General features: G+C 44.3%; 1 pseudogene; it reads right to left on the bottom strand.

Moving 5' to 3' along the window:
* Positions 1 to 13,631: 13,631 nt before the first annotated feature.
* LOC136388894 (large ribosomal subunit protein eL43-like) lies at positions 13,632 to 13,903 on the bottom strand (annotated as a pseudogene).
* Between the last annotated feature and the right edge of the window lie 4,382 nt (positions 13,904 to 18,285).

Here is an 18,285-nt window from a genome sequence, read left to right as displayed (position 1 = left end):
TGTGTGTTTTTACTTGCCCGCTGGGTGCAAGCTAGGATTAAAGATGATGGCTTGACTACTGGCCCTACTGGCTTTACAACATATCTTTATTATATGCGACTTAAGTGTCTGTTTGTCGCCGATAGCTTATTGGTTGCTTGCATAACTGTACTAGCCAATGGGGTGAATTTGCCACGGCATTCAAATAGTCCTGCCTTCTGGCATGCCACCTCACAAATTGAGGTTAAAGATTGGAGCAATTATTATGCTGTTAAGAAATCTTAACACCAGAAGGGGTCTTTGCAATGGTACAAGACTAGAGGTTCTCCAATTGAAAAATAATGTTATAATAGCTAAGTCTTTGACTGGCTCCTCTAAAGGTGAAATACATGTCATTCCAAGAATTGATTTGGCTCCATCTCAAACAGGGTTGCAGTTTCAATTGAGACGTAGACAATTTCCTGTAAAACTTGCCTTTGCTATGACCATCAATAAGTCTCAGGGCCAAACGCTTAAGCGTGTTGGCATTTTTTTTACCTGAGCCTGCATTTGGACACGGTCAACTTTATGTTGCCTGTTCAAGAGTTCGTGAAAGAATGGACGTAAAATTAAAAATAATTGATGGTCCTCTGCAAGGCGAGCTTAAAAATAATGGAAAGATCTACACAAGAAATGTTGTGTACAAAGAGATCTTTGACATGTGAATTGACATTTTATTATTTAAATCACCTTTATTTATTGAGCTAGTGGTGGCTCTTAAGAAATGTACCACCAGTGGTTTTCTTCATTGCACTCTACTTTAAGCAATTAAGCAAGTAGAAGGGGGAAACCCCGTGGGGCACTAAGCAAAGGGGCGTCCTCGCCGCCTGCCCTGGGTAATTCAGTTTGAATTAGCAGACACCTTTGCACAAATCATTTTAATTACAATTTATAATATCTAGAACAGCAGTCATTTCGTATGACCGCCGGGCTTTCTAGTGATATTATATTAGTTTCAGGTATATAATGTCATGATTTATTTAACTTACAAATGATCATTTTGATAAGCACATGACTATTTTATTTTATTTTTAGTGAGAGAGACAGAGAAAGACAGACAGGAAGGGAGAGAGATGAGAAGCATCAACTCATAGTCGTGACACCTTAGTTGTCCATTGATTGCTTTCTCATATGTGCTTTGACTGGAGATCTCCAGCCAAGCCAGTGATCCCTTGCTCAAGCCAATAACCTTGGGCTTTTCTAAGGCCAATTGCCATGGCTACCATCACAGCCACCTGGCCCATGCCGGTTTGCATTAGATTCAGACAGAAAGTAATGAAACAATGGAGCCAAGAACTGGTAGGCCATTAGCTTTAATCCTATCTTGCACCCGATGTGCAAGTAAAAACACACTCTGGGCTCCAAAACCACTCATTCAGCACTCCCAAAGCCACTGACTTATCCGTGTTTCCTAGAATCAAAGCTTACCAGTCTTATTCATCTCTGCTCCTCATCTCCTCTCTGCACAAACTGGCTACTCCTTCAGCACCCTGCCATCTTGGCTGCTTCTCCTGGCCTCCTGCATGTGGCTGTTCTATGCTCTCCTTTTTCTGCTCTCTGCTCTAATGCTATTCTCAGGAACCCATAGAGAGCAAGCTCCCGGTCTGCCCCACATTATAGTGTAGTAACCAAAACCCCCAATCCAACATACAAACAAGGAAGTCTCCAATACAAAGTTACCCATCTGAGGCATAATGAAACCCCCATGAGAGTGCACCACCCCACATTAAAAAGGGTGGGGAAGCCTGACCAGGCGGTGGTGCAGTAGATAGAGCGTCAGACTGGGATGTGGAGGACCCAGGTTCGAGACCCTGAGGTCACCGGCTTGAGCGTGGGCTCATCTGGTTTGAGCAAAAGCTCACCAGCTTGGACCTAAGGTTGCTGGCTTGAGCAAGGGATTACTCAGTCTACTGTAGCCCCACAGTCAAGGCACATATGAGAAAGCAATCAATGAACAACTAAAGTGCCACAACAAAAAAACTGATGATTGATGCTTCTCATCTCTCTGCATTTCTGTCTGTCTGTCCCTATCTATCCCTCTCTTTGACTGTCGTTCTGTATCTGTAAAAAAAAAAAGGGGGGGGGGAGGCTCAGGCTACGACAACCCGGCCTGCCCACAGCCTGTCACCCACACACAATCCAACCCATAAGCAAGCAAACATATATATCAATTTACAAACTCGTTGACCAACAGGCTTCAAGCCAGCAAACTTTAGGCTCAAGCCAGTGACCATGAGGTCATGTCTATGATCCTATTATCAAGCGGGCAACCTTGTGCTTACGCTGGTAAGATCACACTCAAGCCGGGACCTCAGTGTTTCAAACCTGGGTCTTCAGCATTCCAGATTTATGCTTGTTGGTCAAATAGGTTTTTAAATATGATATATATGTTTGTTCACTTATAGTTTGCATTGGGTATGGGGGACAGGCTGTAAGCAGGCAGGGTCATTATAACCTAAGGCTTAGTTTTAAGACTAAGCTTTTTCCCACACCCTTGACTATTGCATGATGTGGGGTGGTGCAGTCTCATGAAGAATTATGCCTCAGATAATTGACTTTGTATTAGAGACTTCCCTGTTTGTATATTGGATTAAAGGTTTTGATTTCTACACTCTAAAATGGGGCAGAGGAGCCCATGAGGGAAGAGAGCAGAGAAAGGCCATGTGGCGAAAAGAAGAGGCAGCCAAGATGGCGGAGTGCTGAAGGAGAAGCCAGTTTGTGCAGAGTTTGTGCAGGGAGAAGGAGATGGGGAACAGAGGTTGTTGGGAAGATAAAATATATTATGCTCACTTTGTTAAAGATGGCGCTGTCCACGTGGAAGCCCATCTCCCAGGTGATGATATTAGTTGCCCTTATGCTTGGAATGGGCGTAATTATATTAATATGTATTGGGGGTGGGCTGTGGGCAGGTAGGATCCTTGTAGCCTGGGGCTTGGTTTTAGGACTAAGTCTTTCCCACCCTTTTTGATGTGGGGTGGACTTTGTATCAGAGACTTCCCTATTTTGTATATCGGATTAAAGGGGTTTTGATTTCTGCACTACATAGTGAGGCAGACTGGGAACTTGCTTGCTCGGTTCCTGAGATTAGAATTGGAGCAGAGAGCAGGTTGGAGAGCAGAGAGAGGCCACGTGGAGGAGGCCAGGAGAAGCAGCCAAGATGGCAGAGTGCTGAAGGAAATGCCAGTTTGTGCAGAGTTTGTGCAGGGAGAAGGAAGGAGATGGGGAACAGAGGTGAATAAGGCTGGTGAGCTAGAAACCTTTGATTCTAGGAAACTCGGATAAGTCAGTAGCTTTGTGAGCACTGAATGTGAGTGGGTTTTGGAGCCCAGTGTGTGTTTTTACTTGCCCGCCAGGTGCAAGCTAGGATTAAAGATGATGGCCCACCAGTTTGTGGCTTCGTTGTTTCATTACTGTCTGTCCGAATCCAATGCAAACTTTCATGGGCCAGGCGGCTGTGATGGTGGCCCTGGCTACTGGCTTTACAATGCACCAGTGTGCCCTGGCACAAACATTAAGAACCACTGCTCTAGGGGCCAATCTTGCAAGTGGAAATGAAACTTTATAGCTTTAAAGGGCTCATCCTGACATCACTTTCACTAGAAGAAACCAAGACTGATGATGCTGAAAGGGCTCTTAATCATGGTCAAGCCTAGTTGTCCCCTCCCCATTTTGTAGTTGAAGAAACTGAGGCCCGAGGTCTGACAATATGCTAGTAATAGAATTGAACTAGAAGAGAAGAAAAGGGTGTGGGGTCACGATGTGGGCAGTGCTGGCTTTTTGCCCTGCCTGGCTGTGCAAGGAGTGGTCAACACAGCAAGCTCTGGAGCCAGATTGCCTGGATTTGAGTCATGGTTTAGAAAAATAGCCTTTCTAAACTTCAATTTTTTCACCTGGAAAACAGGAATGACTTTAATCTTCCTTTTATCTTCCTTATAGAGTTGCAGTGAAGATAAATGAGATAATCCTTATGAAACAGAGGTTATCTATTACCATTCCCCACTCTGGGCATCCTTGGGGCTAAAAGGCTCATGAGCTGATCAAGTCAGAGCACACCTGGCCTCCCGCCATGGTCTGTGTCCTCGCAGTCAAGGCCCAATTGAGCAAGTTCTAACCCAGGGGTCCCCAAACTACGGCCCATGGGCCGCATGCGGTCCCCTGAGGCCATTTATCTGGCACCGCCGCACTTCCAGAAGGGGCACCTCTTTCATTGGTGGTCAGTGAGAGGAGCATAGTTCCCGTTGAAATACTGGTCAGTTTGTTGATTTAAATTTACTTGTTCTTTATTTTAAATATTGTATTTGTTCCCGTTTTTTTTTGTTTTTTTTTTTTTACTTTAAAATAAGATATGTGCAGTGTGCATAGAGATTTGTTCATAGTTTTTTTTATAGTCCGGCCCTCCAATGGCCTGAGGGACAGTGAACTGGCCCCCTGTGTAAAAAGTTTGGGGACCCCTGTTCTAACCTCTACCCAGAAGCTCTGACTGCCTCTTTTTTCCAAAGAAGAGCTTGCTAGGTTTAGGGCAGTTCAGGGGGAGGGCGCCAGAGGGAAGCCCAGCCACGCCTTCTCCCTGTAAGGGTCTCCAGGAATGGGTGCCTGTGCCTGGCACCGACTATACTACTGCCTAGATTCCTCCTGGAAAGTTCATAGGGGCATTACAACTCCCATTTTCGAGGTAAAGAATGTGAGGCTCTCAGAGTTAGAGATTTGCTTATAAATAAAGGCTTTCCTGAGCAGAGTTGGGGACTTCCCATAGGGAAAGGAGCACGTATCAATGGATTATTGTAAAGCCAGAAGCCACGGCCAGGGCCACCATCACAGCAGCCATCCGGCCCATGCAGGTTCGCATTGGATTCGGACAGTCGGTAAAGAAACAAAGGAGCCAAAAGCTGATGGGCTGTCATCTTTAATTCTAGCTTGCACCCGGCGGGCAAGTAAAAATACACACTGGGCTCCAAAACCCAGTCACATTCAGTGCTCACAAAGCCACTGACTTATCCGAGTTTCCTAGAATCAAAGGTTTCTAGCTCACCAGACTTACTCACCTCTGTTCCCCATCTCCTTCCTTATCCCAAATACAAACTCTACACAAACTGGCATCTCACTCAACACTCCGCCATCTTGGCTGCTTCTCCTGGCCTACTCCACGTGGCCTCCTTCCGCTGCTGGCTCTACTCTCTCTTCTGAAGATAATCTCAGGCACCAAGAGCACCCCCATTCTATATTGTAGCTTCACAACCTCCAATCCAATACACAAAATAGGGAAGTCTCCAATACAGTCACTCCTCCGAGGCATGACTGGACTGCACCACCCCACATCAAAAAGGGTGGGCAAGGCTCAATCCCAAAACCAAGCCCCAGGCTACAAGGATTCTCAACACACATTAATATCACCTGGGCGATGGCCTCCATCTTTAACAAAGTGAGCATAATACATTTTATCTGCCCAACAATTATCAAGTTGATGCATTCAGGCATTTGCATTCTTTGAAACTTATAATGTGGTCCTTTCATCCAGAGGCTGCCTCAGCCAAAGATAATCAAAAGAGGACACCTTTCATTATTCCCTTGTCCCAGACCTATTCCTTCCAGTACCTCCTCTAACTCAGCACCCTTCTCCTGCCTCAACCCTGGGAAAGCTTCCCGGACCTGGCTCCCCACTAATGAGCCCATCATTATCTGTATGCTCTCAGAGTTTGTAAGGCCAGTAGCCACACAAACAGCTACCATCACAGCCACCTGGCCTGTGGAGGTTCGCATTTGATTTGGATAGACCAGGCATAGCCAAAATATGGCCCACGGGCTGGATCCAGCCCACCTAATGAGTTTATGCAGACTGTGATTAAATTTTTAATATTCTCCACTACTTTAAAATCTCAGCTACTCAAAAAAAAAAAAAAAAAAATCTCAGCTACTCAGAAGTAGAAGTGTCTTTGATTATTGGAAATCAAGATATTTAAGAAGATAGTGTGATACGCGGAAGAGAATTTCGCGTGTGACTAATTGTAAAGCCAGAAGCCAGGGCCAGGGCCATGCAGGTTCGCATGTCGGTAAAGAAACAATGGAGCCACAAACTGGTGGGCCATAGTCTTTAATCCTAGCTTGCACCCGGCGGGCAAGTAAAAACACACACTGGGCTCCAAAACCCACTCACATTCAGTGCTCACAAAGCTACTGACTTATCCGAGTTTCCTAGAATCAAAGGTTTCTAGCTCACCAGCCTTATTCTCCTCAGTTCCCCATCTCCTTCCTTCTCCCTGCACAAACTGGCTTCTCACTCAACACTCCGCCATCTTGGCTGCTTTTCCTGGCCTCCTCCACGTGGCCTCCTTCCGCTGCTGGCTCTACTCTCTCTGCTCTCTCATGCTAAACTCAGGAACCAAGAGGGCAAGCTCTCGTTCTGCCCCCATTTTATAGTGTAGAAATCCAAACCTTTAATCCAATATACAAAACAGGGAAGTCTCTAATACAAAGTCACTTCTCTGAGGCATGATTGGATTGTACCGCCCCACATCAAAAAGGGTGGGAAAGGCTTAATCCCAAAACCAAGCCCCAGGCTTCAGGGATTCGGCCTGCCCATAGCCAGCCCCCAACACACATTAATATCACCTGAGTAACGTCCTCCTCGTGGGCAGCACCATCTTTAACAAAGTGAGCATAATATATTTTATCTGCCCAACACTAATGTAGGGTTAACTTCCAATAATTGGTCAAATGGATTCGCAATACTTCTTTATTTTTTAAAAAAAATTCCATTATAAGGATTTACAACTTTTGTACTCGTCTGTACTCCATATGAACTGTTTGACATTAGCGGCAATGTGAAACCCACATTCTTTTAGGCCAGTCCGCACCCAAGGTCAAACAATTTGTTATTTTTGTGGTCAAGTGTGCTGAATCAAGTGGCAAAGTAGCATAGACAATAGCTGCAGTTGATAACTGAATACGTGTCCAGGCTGTTTGTAAAATGAAATAATTGTTTCATTTGTGATATAACCCCTTCAAGCTCATTCTATTAATTAAATATTGTTTTGATTGATTGCAATACAGTTTGGATATTTATACAGTATGTAATTATATTTTTATTAAAATAATATTGTATATTAAATTTTTTTTCACTCACATTCATTCATAAACAAATTACATAATAAAATTTTGTTTACTTAAATGAATCATTTTTATATTTAACATTTTTTAATTTTAATATTTTGTCCAGCCCGTGAAAAAAGTTTTCTTTCTAATCTGGCCCGGGGGCAAAAACTGTTGGCCATGCCTGCGATAGATGGTAATGAGACAGTGGAGCCAAGAACTGGTGGGCCATTACCTTTAATCCTAGCTTGCACCTAGCAGGTGAGAAATATATACAGTGGGAAAACACTTCCCTTTCCTTGCAGGGCTACCAAAGCCACTGACTCATCTGAGTATTCCTAGAATCAAAGGCCCCACCAGCCTTATTCACCTCTGTTCCCTATCTCCTCTCTGCACAAACTGGCTTCTCTTTCATCACTCTGCCATCTTGGCTGCCTCTCCTCTGCAATGCTGATGGCAGGGTCTGAGTGAGAGAGCCCCCGGTCTGCCTTGTCTTATAATGTAGAATGTAAAGCCTGTAAGCTAATATACAAATGTAAAGCCAGTAGCCACGGCCACCATCATAGCCGCCTGGTCCGTGCAGGCTCGCATTTGATTCAAACAGACGGTAATGAAACAGTGGAGCCAAGAATTGGTGGGCCGTTACATTTAATACTAGTTTGCACCTGGTGGGTGAGAAATACACACAGTGAGTAAACACTTCCCTTTCCATTCAGGGCTCCCAAAGCCACTGCCTTATCCGAGTTTCCTAGAATCAAAGTTTTCTACCTCACCAGCTTTATTCGCCTCTGTTCCCCATCTCCTTCTCTCTGCACAAACTCTGCACAAACTGGCTTCTCCTTCAGCACTCGCCATCTTGGCTGCCTCTCTGCTGCAATGCTAATTTCAGGAACTGGGAGAGAGAGAGAGAGAGAGAGAGAGAGAGAGAGAGAGAGAGAAAGCTCCTGGTCTGCCCCATCTTATAGTGTAGAAATCAAAACCTTTAATCCAATATACAAATAAGGAAGTCTCTGATACAAAGTTACTTATCTGAGGCATAAATGGGATTCCTCATAAGAGTACACCACCCACATCATGCAACAGTCAAGTGTGTGGGGAAAAGCTTAGTGTTGAGAAGGTCTTAGTATTAAAAGGATGAGAAAGGCTTAATCTTAAAACTAATGACTTTGCCAGTTTACAGCCTGTCTCCCACACCCAATTCAAACTATAAGCGAGCAAACATATATATCATATATACAATCTTATTTGACTAACAGAGTTCCTTTTTCTTTCCTATCTGAGCACTGATCATGCTGTGTAACCAGATTTTTATTTGTGTATCTATTCAGTTAGTTTGTGTTTCCACTGATCATGATGATCTCCTAAGGCCAGCTCTTTTCCAGGGCCTGGCACCGTGATCTACACATATAGGCCCTCAGATATCTGTGTCCTTTCTCTCTAAAGGAGAATAGCACTACCTGCTACCAATGTTATTCTGAAGAATAAATGGAACAAAGCTCTCCAAAGTGTGGGCCCAAAGTCAGGCCAGCCTGGCCCAGCCCTGGACCATTCTGTAAAGACATGGGTATTTCTCAAGCGGGCATGGAGCAGAGGGAAGGGAAGGGGGTCTTTGTGGGTTGGCAGAGGTCTCCCTTGCTGTAGGACTCACAATGGGATCCTTGTGTGGGAGTGGCAGCAGGATGCCTTGTGGGACAGCTGGGTCCAGGGCTGCCAGGCCTGGACTGAGTGGGGCTGGGCACTCAGCCACAGGCAGCCCTCTGAGGGCCCTTTCATCTGAATGCCAGCTGCCGCTTGGCTTGCTGGCCCAAAGCCCAGCTGCCTGGAGAGGAGAGGGGCTGGTGGCTTTGTCTCAGGAAGAGGAACAAAGAGTGGGGTGAGTGGGAGGAGGGCAGAGGGAAGCAGTGCTTGTTCTTGGAATCAGGCCAAAGGGAAACAAGATCAAGTCACAGGCAAAACCAAGAAGCTGTTTGAATTCTTTTGTTGCCATAGCATCAGGCAAGATAGGATTGCAGAGACCATCTCAGACAACAGCCCAATCTCTGTCATGTGATAAGTGGAGGACCGAGGCCCAGAGAGGGGCAGAGACTTGACAAAGGTGACACACCAATGGCAGAGCCAGAACTAGAGCCCTGGTGTTTTGTATTACAGCACTGAAGGACTCTGGAAGAACCACTTCATCTCTGGGAGCCCCGGGGTCCTCATACATAAAGTGAAGGTGCTAATTCCTACTTTGAATGGTGAGGGTCAAATAAATGTCCTGGCCCTGGCTGGTTGGCTCAGCGGTAGAGTGTCAGCTTGGCATGTGGATGTCAGGGTTCAATTCCTGGTCAGGGCACATAGGATAAGCGACCATCTGTTTCTCCACCCCTCCCTCTCTTCCTTTTCTATCTCTTTCTTCTCATCCCACAGCCATGGCTCAGTTGGAGCAAGTTGGCCCTGGGTGCTAAGGATGGCTTCATGGCTTTGCCTCAGGGGCTAAAATAACTTGGTTGCTGAACAACAGAGCATTGCCCGGGAAGGGGTTTGCTGAGTAGATCCTGGTCAGGGCACATGTGGGAGTCTGTCTCTCTGCCTTCCCGCTTCTCACTTAAGAAAATAAAAATGGGCCTGACCAGGTGGTGGCGCAGTAGATAGAGCATCGGACTGGGATACGGAAGGACCCAGGTTCGAGACCCCGAGGTCGCCAGCTTGAGCGCGGGCTCATCTGGCTTGAGCAAAGAGCTCACCAGCTTGGACCCAGGGTCACTGGCTCCAGCAGGGGGTTGCTCAGTTTGCTGAAGGCCCATGGTCAAGGCACATGTGAGAAAGCAATCAATGAACAACTAAGAAGTCGCAACGCACAACGAGAAACTGATGATTGATGCTTCTCATCTCTCTCCATTCCTGTCTGTCTGTCCCTGTCTATCTCTGCCTCTGTAAAAACAAACAAACAAACAAACAAAAACTGTTCAGAAAATAACACTAAAAGCCCAGGCTGCTTAGTACTGTCAGAAGTGCCCACTCTCCCTCTGAGTGTCCAAGTTTCTTCTCTGGGGTGATGACCCTTCAAGACTCGGCCTCCCTGTGAAATCATCTTGACCCATCCAAGTGATCAGCGCCCTGGGGAGACTGGGACTCTACCTAAGGGGAAGTGGGCAGGTGGTCTGGGAGGAGCCTGTGAGAGGCTACCTAACCCAACATGGCAGGTAGGGAGGTCTGTCTCGAGGAGTCACAGCTGCCTTCCCATCACTCAGTCCCATTTGCAGAGTCATGTTTAAGGTACAAACTTTGTCCAGCATTTTTGTCCCTTTGGGCTGCTATAAGAAAAATACCACAAATGGGTGGTTTCTAAACAACAACTATTTCCTTTTCACAATTCTGGAGGCTCAAAGTCCAAGGTAAATGGGGCTGATAAACTTGGTTTCTAGTGAGAATCTACTTCGTGGTTCATAGGTGGCCATCTTCTTTTTTTCTTTTTTATATAAATAAATTTTTATTTTAATGGGGTGACATCAATAAATCAGGGTACATACATTCAAAGAAAACATTTCCAGGTTATCTTGTCATTTAGTTCTGTTGCATACCCATCACCCGAAGAGAGATCGTCCTCCGCCACCCTTCATCCAGTTCTCTCTGTACCTCTCCCCCTCCCCCTCTCCCTCCTTCCCTCCCCCCACCCCCCGTAACCACCACACTCCTGTCCATGCCTCTTAGTCTTGCTTTTATGTCCCACCAATGTATGGAACCCTCCAGTTTCTGTTTTTTTCTGATTCGCTTATTTCACCCCGCACAATACTACCAAGACTCCACCATTCCGCTGTAAGTGATCCGATGTCATCATTTCTCCTAGCTGAATAGTATACCATGGTGTATATGTGCCCCATCTTCTTCATCCAGTCCCCTATTTTTTTTTTTACAGTGATTAAAAGCCTTTAAGCAAACTCTTGGCCAATACAGCAAGAATCCATAAAAGAGTAGTGTCCTTAACATGTTCACCAAGTCCAAGTTGGCCCCATCACATGCCAAATCCCTGAGAAATGCAACCCAACCACAGTTCAGTCTGTTAGGAGCTGTCACAGGGAGCAGGAGTCCAGGAAAGTTCCCCACAGGAAAAGTCCGCATGGCACTGGAATTGTTGTCACCATTCTATACTTTGCAGTTCATGTCCAAGTCCCAATGACCGCTGCTTCTAGCTGGTAATGATTCAGGTAGACTGGAAAAAGCCATTTGCAGCATGCGTGGATATGGAGCTTCTGTTCTCCTCTGCCTGGAGAGTTGAGACCAGGTGGCTTTTCCCTGGAGCTCTGTGACTGTGGCCTGGTAAAGAGAACCTTGGGATACACTAAGCTGGGTGGCAAAGGTAAATTCATAATACAAGTTGGCAAAAGGGGGAAAGAGAGCTCTAAATTAGGGGTAGGTCCCAGCCTGAAATATGAGTGGGGCATTGAGGTAGGAGGGATAAAGGAAACACTATATATTAAACAAAGCAGCAGAAAATAGGACTATCAACACCCACAACAGAGATCTTTGAGGGAAGAATAAAAAACCTGACTATTCAGGCAAAACATAGTTAAGTGGCCCTTGTGCAAATGAGATCAGTTTACCTGCTTCTTGGAAGAAATACCCTAGGCTCGTCCACAGTGTCGTAGATGGGGCCGACAGCCCTGGGCACCTTCAGCCTTCAGTGGCAAACCCCAGCTTTCTGGGCAAGGTTAGGTCATAGGTGGCTGGAGCAGGGCTGGAAGAGACTGAACCCTCCCTTAGAGGAGCGAGGGGGAAGCCCACCTTCCAGTGTCCCCGTTTCCTCACAGCAGAGGTGTGTAAGCCTGGCAGGCTTTTAGCTCAATGACCTTCCTTTCCACTATTGAAGCAGGACCCAGATGGCGTCCTATGAGACCCCTTTGGGGCGTTGGAGCCTTTAAGCTGGTAGTTCCCCTGATCTCTATTGGGCTTTTTCTGCCTCTAGGATCTTAAAAACCATTCTCAGAAGATCTCGCTGAGGGGTTTGAGGATCCCCATCCACCTATATAAATCTTTTCCATATATCTGGAGCTATTTGGAAAAAGACAAAACAGTGTTATTAGCTGGATCTAATAAAGAAGGTAGTAGTTTGCAGGCAAAAAAGATTTGGTGTCTCCTGTTCATCAGCATTCAATAGAAATGTAAATTTTTTTTTTTAAGTAAAAAGCATGATATGGTAGACCCGTCGGAGTCATTGGCCTGGTGTGCAGGATTCCTGGGTTCGATTCCTGGCCAGAGCATACAGGAAAAGCGCCCATCTACCTCTCCACCCCTCCCCCTCTCCTTCCTCTTTGTCTCTCTCCTCCTGCCCGCAGCCAAGGCTCCACCGGAGCAAAGCCAACCCAGGCACTAAGGATGGCCCCATGGCCTCCGCCCCAGTCGCTAGAATGGCTCCGGTTGTAACAGAGCAACACCCCAGATGGGCAGAGCATTCCCCCCTGGTAGGCATGCCAGGTGGATCCCAGTCAGGCGCATGCAGGAGTCTGTCTGACTGCCTCCCCATCTTCATCCTCAGAAAAATACAAAAAATAAATAAATAAAAGAAAAAATACAAAAAAAAAAAAGGGGGGGGGGACATTCCCTTGTGCTAAAGCTCCAGGGAGCATGGAGTGAGTTTGAGTATGTCCTATGAAACATGGAGCTCTATGTTGACATATAAGTCTTTGAAGAAGGAGGAACTGCTGAAATAGTTTATCAGCATTTGTCCCTAAGACAGCAGTCTTTATAGTGGGAACACCATACGTAAATATTTGCTGTCTGTCTATAGATTAAGGGGGGAATATGGCAAATGCTGAAAAGCCATAATCTTTGTGCCCCTCCCCTCCCCCAACCCCCTCCCTCTCCTCCCCCCACCCTGTAACCCCAACACTGTTGTTCATGTCTCTGAGTCTCATCTTTATGTCTAGGTGGCCATCTTCTTGCTGTGCTTTCATACAGTGGAAGGAAGGAGCTAGGGAACTTTCCACGGTCTCTTTTATGAGAGCACTGACTATTCATGACGGCTGCACCCTCATAACCTCCCAAAGGCCCCACCTCTTAATACCAACACATTTGGCATTAGGTTTCAACATATGAATTTTAGAGGGAAACAAAGGTTCACACTATAGCACTAAATACAAAACAATTATTCGTAGTTACAGAAAGAGAATTTTGGAGTGAGAAAGAGATGGAGTCTGAGCTTGGTTCTGCCAGTTAACAGCCGTGTGGCCTCAGTTTCTTCATCTGTTCACTGAAACTAGTGACATAATACAAAGATATGTTATGAAAAAAATCAATAATCACCTCTTTCCATTTCAACCCCCACCCTACTGAATAAACAATGGTAACAGTGTATCATTCTACACCTTTCTGATTATTTGCTCACAAAAATAGATATGAATTTATAGAAGAGGTTTGTTTTGTTTGTGTTTTGACACAAATGGATTCCTACTGTGTACACTGCCGTGATATCTATTTATTTATTCACTTATTTTTACATAAATTAATGTACTTATGATAGGCTAGCAATATTTCAAATCCTGGAGCTTCTACTGGTCTTTGAATTCCTTCAGTCTTCTGATGGTGGACTTTACTGTGAGGGCAGAAGTGGTGTGATGGGTCCAGGCACCACCAACGACTGTTTTCCTGCAGGAACCACAGTGCCAGATCCGCACAGCTCATCTCTTCATCTTAGTTTTTCCAGAGAAGGAGCAAATGTGCTTGATGTGCTGGCTGATTTCAATTCTCTTCCCCATTTTCCTGAGGGAGGCACCATAACTCCTGTATTTCAAACGATTCCAACCTTGGTGCGTTTAGCCATATCCCCGCCAACTAGGTCAGAACCCAGAGAGCGCTGACATTTGTTTTTTTTGTTTTGTTTTTTCTTTTCTTTTTTTTTACAGAGACAGAGAGAGTCAGAGAGAGGGATAGATATGGACAGACAGATAGGAACAGAGAGAGATGAGAAGCATCAATCATCAGTTTTTCCTTGCAACATCTTAGTTGTTCATTGACTGCTTTCTCATATGTGCCTTGACCGTGGGCCTTCAGCAGACCGAGTAACCCCTTGCTCAAGCCAGTGACCTTGGGGCCAAGTTGGTGAGCTTTTTGCTCAAACCAGATGAGACTGCGCTCAAGCTGGTGACCTCGGGGTCTCGAACCTGGGTCCTCTAGCATCCCAGTCCGACGCTCTATTCACTGCGCCACCGCATGGTCAGGCGACATTTGTTTTTATTGCTTAGTAAATCATGAATGAATGAATAGATGTAGAATCCACTTCATTCTTTTAAATTTTTATTTTTATTATTATTTATTTATTTATTTTTATTATTATTATTATTTTTTAAATTTTATTTATTCATTTTAGAGAGGAGAGAGAAAGGGAGAGAGAGAGACAGAGAGGGAGAGAGAGAGGAGAGAGAGACAGAGAGAGAGAAGGTGGGGAGGAGCTGGAAGCATCAACTCCCATATGTGCCTTGACCAGGCAAGCCCAGGGTTTCGAACCAGCAACTTCAGCATTTCCAGGTCGACGCTTTATCCACTGCGCCACCAGAGGTCAGGCCACACTTCATTCTTTTAAATAGTTGCATAGCAGTCCAAGGCATGAACAAATCATGGTTTATTCGTCTATACCTCTATGTTTCTAATTTTTGCCACCACAAACAAAACAATGACAATTATATTTGGTCATCTATCCTTTCATAGTAGTGCTTTTATTTCTATTAGATAGATTCTCAAAAGTAAGAATATTGGGTCAAATAATGTCCATTGTTTTTTAAAGTTTTTTGTTTTGTTTTGTTTTGTTTTTTAGGTGAAAGAAAGGGAGATAGTGAGGCAGACTCCTGCATGCGCCCTAACTGGGATCCACCTGGCAATCCCATCCAGAGCCAATGTTTGAGTACCAAGGGAGTTTTAGCTCCTGAGACTGACGTGTTCAGACCAACCAAGCTATCCTCTGCACTTTGGGCCAAGCTCAAACCAACTGAGGCCCTGGCTGCAGAAGGGAAAGAGGGAAAGAAGGGGGAGAGAAAGGGGGAAAAGCAGATGGTCACTCTCCTGTGTGCCCTGATTGGGAATTGAACCTGGGATGTCCATACACTGGGCCCACGCTCTATCCGCTGAGCCACTGGCCAGGGCCTAAAGTTTCATCTTAGTAAAAACTGCCATATTACTTAAAAAAAAAATCAAAGCAGTTCACATTCCACTCAGCTAAGTTTGAGGAACTGTTTTCCTGCAGCCTTCCCACCTCTCATATATTATTATTATAAGCAATATTTGCCAAAACAATGAAAAAATAGTACCACTTTGCTCCTTTGATTGCATGTCCTCAACCCCTACTGAGTTCTCGTAACTTTTCATTTCAGTTATTTTATTTTTCTTTTTTTTTAATTTTTTATTTTTCTTTTTTTTATTTATTCACTTTAGAGAGGAGAGAGAATGAGAGAGAGAAGGGGGGGAGGAGCAGGAAGCATCAACTCCCGTATGTGCCTTGACCGGGCAAGCCCAGGGTTTTGAACCGGCGACCTCAGCATTCCAGGTCGACACTCTATCCACTGCGCCACCACAGGTCAGGCTAGTTATTTTATTTTTCATTTCTAGAAGTTCTATTTGGCTTCTTTCAAATCTGCCCAGTCAATTCTGATTGTATTTTGCTGCTCACTCATATTTGAAATACACTCTCATATTTATTTAAGCACATGAAACACATATTCTATATCTAGTAATCTTACTATCTGAGGTGGTTTTGGATCTGTTGACTCTTGTTCATGGTACCTTGTTTCCATTGGTGGTTTGTGACTTTAGATTGTGAACTTGCATTTGTTGGACTCTATCTGTGTAGAGTTTCTGAGGCTTGGTCTGACTGTGCTTTCCTCCAGGAAGGATTTTTATTTTCTTTGTCAAGAATCTGAAGGCACCAACCCAGGTCCATTTTATTTTATTTTATTTTTTATTTTTATTTTTTTTTACAGGGACAGAAAGTCAGAGAGAGGGACAGACAGACAGGAATGGAGAGAGACGAGAAGCATCAATCATTAGTTTTTCGTTGCGACACCCTTAGTTGTTCATTGATTGCTTTCTCATATGTGCCTTGACAGTGGGCCTTCAGCAGACCGTGCAACCCCTTGCTGGAGCCAGCAACCTTGGGTCCCAGCTGGTGAACTTTTTGCTCAAGCCAGATGAGCTCACGCTCAAGCTGGCTACCTCGACCTCAGGGTCTCAAACCTGGGTCCTCTGCATCCCAGTTCAACACACTATCTACTGCGCCACCGCCTGGTCAGGCCCCAGGTCTATTTTAAATTAAATTTCTGATTGTTGTGCCCACCCAGGGACGTCAAAAATAAATAAATAAATAAATAAATTTCTGATTGTTGCTGCTGGCTTTGGCCGTGAGAAAAGTGAATTTTTGGCCCCAGATCTATTTGAGCTCTAGCCTATAGCCAAACATTTTCAGGGAACATTTTTCTCCATCCAGAACCATGGAATAAAACAGCTAAGTGTCCACAGCATTTACCTTTGAGTGGCATATTTTAAAATAATTTACCATGGTATAGTCTCTGATCTGACATCCTATCCTGTGAGTGACCTAGAGTTTGTCACCTACTTTTTCTGCCCTTAAAATAAAAGTTCTAGGTAACTCAGGATTGGACATAACCTCAGGGAAGCCCATGGAGTCCGTGCTCAATTATCTCAGACCACCTCAGGGCATTTCCCTGACTTCTTTGCCAGCTCAGACATAGAGATATACACATATTCAATTTTTTTAGATGCTTTGTAAAAAGAGGCTTTTAGAATATCTAACCTTCCATATCATTGGAAACAGAGGCCTAGCATATTTTCATATGCTCATTTACTCTTTCATTAAAGTTCTTTGTGTTTATATCTTTAGGACAGAGTCATGTCTCAGGCATGGCTAGCCCCTAACTCCTAGCCAAGGTCAGTATCAGTAATTCTTGGTTGAATACATGAAGTGACAACCTACATGGGGAGGAGGGAGAAGAAGGAAATGGAAAGGTGTTCATGGTTGGATGGGTGGTGCCATGGAGTCTGGGGGAATGGGCACTGACATTTACTGAGCCCCATTCTAGGAGAGACTAGTAAATGCATCATTCTAGTATTTCCAAAATGATAAGATGCTTGTTAAACATACAGGTTCCAAAGCCCTTCCTTGGTTTCAGTACTCTGGAGATGGGGCTCCAGAATGTTGTCTAACAAGTACGCAGTCTTAGACTCAGTGAAGTTAGGGAAACATGATAGATTAGTTTACTTAATATAATTCTCACCACAACTCAGCAAAGTAAGTACTTGTATGTATTTTACAAAAGAGGCAATTTAGACTTAGGAAGGGAAAATTAGAGGTGGTTGCACAGCTGATAGATGGCAGGTCCAAAGTTCCAAGTTATCTCACTCCAAAACTTTGTCTTTATTTCAGCAGATACCAATTGGTTATTAGTGTTATATTTTCCCAAGTTTCTGCAACATTAACTCATTAGTTTATGACCAAAAGTTATCCTTTTTTTTCTTTTTATATTGTGGCAAAAAAACACATAAGATTGCCCTGACCAGGAAGTTTACTTAGTTGGTTAGGGCATCATCTCCATAGACCAAGGTTGAGGGTTCAATCCCCGGTCAGGGCACATACAAAATTCAACCAATGAATACATAAATAAGTGGAACAACAAAATCAATGTTTTCCTCTCTCTCAAATCAATTTTAAAAAATTTAAAGAAATTTAATAAACATTTAGCACTGAATATAAGTTGTAAATTCAGTGCTATATGTACACCATTCTTAAATGTACAGCTCAGTAGTGTTAAATATATTCACATTGTTGTGAAACAGATCTCCAGAATTTTTTTATCTTGCAAAACTGAAACTCTATACCCACTGAAAAATTCTCCTTTCTCCCCGTCCTCCAGCCCCTAGTAATCAGCACTCCATTTTCTGTTTCTATTAATTTGATAACTTTAGATAACTCATATAAGTGGAATCATACGTGTTTGTCGTATTGTTATTGGCTTAACGTAATGTCCTCAAGTTTCATCCATGCTAGAGCATGTGACAGGATTCCCTTCCTTTTTAAGGCTGAATAACACTCCATTGTACGTATAGACCACATTTTGTTTACCCGTTCATCCACTAATGGCTATTTGGGTTGCTTCCATCTCTTGGTTGCTGTGAATAATGCTGAATAATGCTGCTATG

Source organism: Saccopteryx leptura, chromosome 1 (genome assembly GCF_036850995.1).
Source record: "Saccopteryx leptura isolate mSacLep1 chromosome 1, mSacLep1_pri_phased_curated, whole genome shotgun sequence".
Lineage (NCBI taxonomy): Eukaryota > Metazoa > Chordata > Mammalia > Chiroptera > Emballonuridae > Saccopteryx > Saccopteryx leptura.
The sequence above is the reverse complement of the archived record's forward strand: the minus strand, read 5'-3'. Positions and strand labels throughout refer to the sequence as shown.